Here is a 4,507-nt window from a genome sequence, read left to right on the forward strand (position 1 = left end):
TGTCGGGGGGGGGGGGTCGTGTTCGCTGCTGCCCCCCCGCCGCCTCCAAAGTGCCTCCGACTCCCGGGGGCGCAGCCACCGCCCTGGAGCGCCGCGGCGCCGGGAGCCGGGGAGCAGGGTCCGCCGCGCGCCGCCCCCTCTGGCTTCACCGCCCGCCTCGGAGCTGCGCGCGGGGCGTTTGCAGCCGCTGGGCTCGGCGCGATGGCTCGCGAAACCCGACAGCTCCCTGGGACGTCGGGAACCACGTGGTGGCAGGGGGGCTGAGAAAGGCGGGCCTGCCAATCAAACCCCAGATGGGCGGGGGGATCGTTCCAGCCGATGCGCGGGGAACTTTCCCCCTCGCCAACAAGTGTCCGCCCCGAGCCGCGGAGGCTGCGCGGGGCTTAGCCCAGGAGCTGCGCGTTGGCTGAGCAGTGGGCGGGGAGGGGCGCAGCTTAGGGGCGCACTGTCCCGTCCCCCCGGCCGCCCGGGGAGGGGCAAAGGTCGGGCGGCTCCTCACGTCGAGGCAGGCTCCTGCGCCAGCCCCTTATGCCACCGCCTGCGACCCAGGGTGTTCGGAGCCGGGCCAGGAAGCATCGCGTTTCGCTGCCCCCCAAATGACCCCCCGAGGCCCGGGGGGGGGGCAGGGCTGGGTTTGACTTGAACGCAATTAAGTCCATAAAGGGGAATTTAAACACCCTGCCACTCCCACATCCCAGTGCCCAGGCAGCCCCCACTCCTTCTGCGGAGGTTTGTCTGGCTCCGGTCACCAGTGAGAAACGTGTTTCCCCCGGTTCAGCTCCATTTGCAGCTTTGATTTCATTTCCCTCCTTTCTCGCTGCTCCTTAAGCACCGGCCTTCCTAGACACTGGGTCCCTGCCCCCTCCCTCCGCACTGGTCCAAGCAGAGATCCCACTGGCAAGAGAGTTTTGACCAAATCCAAAACTCAGCCCCTAGACTAGGGCGGGATATTTCCCCATCCCCAGCAGGTTATGTAATGGCCATAAATATTCATAAGCGGAGACTGTGCAAAGATGTGTGCTCATTAAACAAGAGACCCCTGCAGTACTGCACAGGGCAAAACAGATCTCCTTGCCTTAAGGGGGGGTGAGGGCTTGGATTTGTATGATTTCCCTTTGCAGCACTCCCGCCTCCCCACTCTCCAGGGGAAGCAGACGTGACTGCTCCGTGAGACTTCACACGCAAGGAAACAGAAAGACACATGCTCATTTGTGCCGTCTCGCTGGGTAGCTGCTTAGACCTCACAGTCAGGCAACGCGGGGCGTTCTCAGCGGTAGCTGGTGAGCTTGTAAAGCTTTTCCTCGGCTTAGTGCCTGAGATCGCTCTCCCTTGCCGCAAGGGGCGCCAGAGGGTAAGGTTGCTACAGCGCGCGGAAGTCCAGATGAAACACAACGTTCTAAATGAGATCTCTTTAGAGTCACCAGGGAACTGGGAAATATAATAAAGGGATGATTCTCTATTGGGCAGAACTTTCATTTGCAGACAGACAGGAGAGAATTGTTTTTACATGGTTCATAGAATCCTAGGGCTGGAAGAGACCTCAAGAGGTCGAGTCCAGCCCCCTGCTAAAATCAGGACCAACCCCAACTCAAACATCCCAGCCAGGGCTTTGTCAAGCTGGGACTTGGCATTTTGAAGAGGGACCCGGTGGGTGAGTTAATATAGTAGACTGGGTGAACTTCTGTTGTTTAAAGAGAGTTTACACAGAGCTCGTCTTCAGGTCTAGGGAAGGCGACCAGAGTGCCACAGCTAATACTAGTCGGAACAGAGGAGTTAGCACATATTGCAGGAGACCATGTTGCTGCTGTCATAGGTGAAATGGTGTTTTTGTCTTTTATCATTTTTCTGGGCGAGTTCTTGCAGGCACCTAGTGTTTGGTTTCACCCACACAGCTATTACTGAGGAATGTGGTGCCCTTGGAGGAGGTACCCCACATGTTGTGAGAGGCAGGTACAGGACCCTGGTCCTAAATGTTGTTGATCATTGTAGCAATGGAGATGCATCTGCAGGTTTTGCATCTGTTCTTCTGGCAGGGTCTGGTGATCTGCAGGAGGCTGGCTTCTGATGACAAGTGTGGCAAGGTTGGGGTTTGTTTGAAGCCCAGAAGAGGGGGTTCAGGACAGATTTCTTTTGGTCAAGTATGTTATTTTTTGCTCTGTGCTTTCTTCTCATGGAGGCTGGCATTGTAAACTTGCCATGCATGGTTTTCTTCCAGGCATAGTCTTATGACAGTGGAAACCAAATATAAACCAGAAACCAATCAAGGGTATAAGCAAAGGAGCCTTTTGCAACAAAGTGGCAAAGACAAGAGTACAGTCATGCTGGCCAAAATTTTCAGAAGGAGCCAGTGATTTTGTGCACCTCAGTTTTGGCTTGTGCAACTCCATAGCATGTCACATTGGGCAGCCAAAAGTGGAAACACATTCGAATTACTTAGTCACTATTGAAAATCTTGCCTGTGCATTTGTTGCAGAAGCTGGAAGTCGTGTGGTACATAAGGGAGGGGATTTCAGGAAAAGAAAGGATGGGGCCATGGTATAGGCAGCTGAATGCTGCCCTGGGGAAATGCAGTTTACCACTGCCGCTGCCGCTGCCACAGCATCCTATCTGATCCTGGGCAAGTCACTTGAACGGAAAGGTTTATAGTTGGTCGCTGACTGCATGTTCCTCATTTTCTGGGTGCCCAACTTGAGCTGTATGGAGCCAGGTTTGTAGCAGTGCTCAGCACTCAGAAGTGCAGCTGAAGTCGATTGCATCTGGGCTTTGAACATATGATTTGCTATCAAGAGGCTCCCTACCCTGAAAAATTAGAAGAGACCCAAGAGGAGCATGCCGAATTAGTGGACACTTCTGGCAATTTGGGCTTTGATCGCTCTGTGCCTCAGTTCCCCGCTCTAAAAGGGGGAGAAGAGTGCTTCTTAATCAGGGGTGTTGTGTGTCTACCTCCCATCAGAGCTGTGACGCTCTCAGCATGGTGAGGTCATCATAAAAATACCCAGCAGGAAATGAACCATTTTGTATTCAGTGTAGGGTTTGGATGCTATGTGGTGTATGAGGCCTGGGAGTCTGGGACCACACACTGAAAAGGAGGGGCAATTAGAAATATGAGCTATCTCCCTATTCCAGTAGTCCTGTGGAAGTCATAACAGGTATTCACATTATTGAAGACTGCATTACAGTGCATATGTGCAAGGGAACTGGATTAAGATTGCCCTCCGGTCTCCCAACTTTCCAGTGCTTGGATTTGCAACACGATAACGTAGCTGTGTTGGGGGTGGCCTATAATATCATTCTAATTAATAAATATTGCATGGAGATTGCACTTCTCATTGCTCGCCTGCGATCTTACCGAAATTGGAGCGCAGAGGTGAAGCGATTCCCCTTCCCCCCCCCCCCCCCCCCAGGCAAAACGCCCAGTCAAACCGCTCAGGCTGGGAAAACAAACCCATCTGATCAGGCAAAAGCCGCCTCCCCTCTCCAGAGCATAATGTTCTGATGAAGAGCTGATTCAGAGCTTTGCTGCGGTTAAGCCTTTTGCTTCAGCACCACGGAGAGCGGAGCAGTCACTGGACTGGAGCGCCTTGTTCTCCGACCTGATGAGTGTTTTCGGATGGGGTTTTCCAAGGAGCCTTGGGTATTTAGGCGCCCAAATCTTAGGCGCCTCTGAAATCCCAGCATGCATGCATCATGCAGGCCTCCTGAACCCCACTGGGATGCCTTTGAAACGGCCTGTAATTGTTTCTAAATGCCATAGGCTGGCCTGGTTATGGTGATGTCTACGCTGGGCATTTATTGAGTGACTTTGGGAGCAGGTTGTTGGGACATACACCCAGGAACGGGGAGCCAAACACTTGAGAGGCAGTGCAAGAGCTACTCACTTCGGGTATGGACATTGTCTCAACGACTTAATTACCTGCATCCTGCTTCAAAAGCCTTTTAAAACTGCACTTGAAAGGGAATCCTCTGAACTGTTATTCATGCTAAAATTCGACACTTTACGCAGGGGTCTTAACAAAGACTCTAGTTATCTTACTCATTACAAAGATAGCTTCCCCAATTATCACCTCTAATATCATTAGCTCACAGACATTTACCCCCCCCCCCTCCGCATCCCCCTTCTGTTCTGAAATTTGATTTGTCCTTTTCATATGTGTTCATTTTTTTAATTGTATCCTTTGGTATATGTGGTTGTGACTATTTTATTCCATTATTTGATCTGAGGAAGTGGGTCTGGCCCATGAAAGCTCATCATCTAATAAACCATCTTGTTAGTCTTTAAAGTGCTACATAGTCCTGTATTTTGTTACACTACAAGGGTATTTCAAAATCGGTTATTTCGGAATAATAACTCCTGAAATAACTATTTTGAAATAGCACGTCCACACTTCAGGGAAGCTGCGGAATTGGTCCAAGTCAGGCTCCCTTAATGTGGAGGTGCTACTTTGAGTCCCAGGAAGCCCTGGGGAGTCATTACTCTGAATGGCCCAGGGGAGGGGCTATTTTGAAA

This window comes from Pelodiscus sinensis, chromosome 25 (genome assembly GCF_049634645.1).
Source record: "Pelodiscus sinensis isolate JC-2024 chromosome 25, ASM4963464v1, whole genome shotgun sequence".
NCBI lineage: Eukaryota > Metazoa > Chordata > Testudines > Trionychidae > Pelodiscus > Pelodiscus sinensis.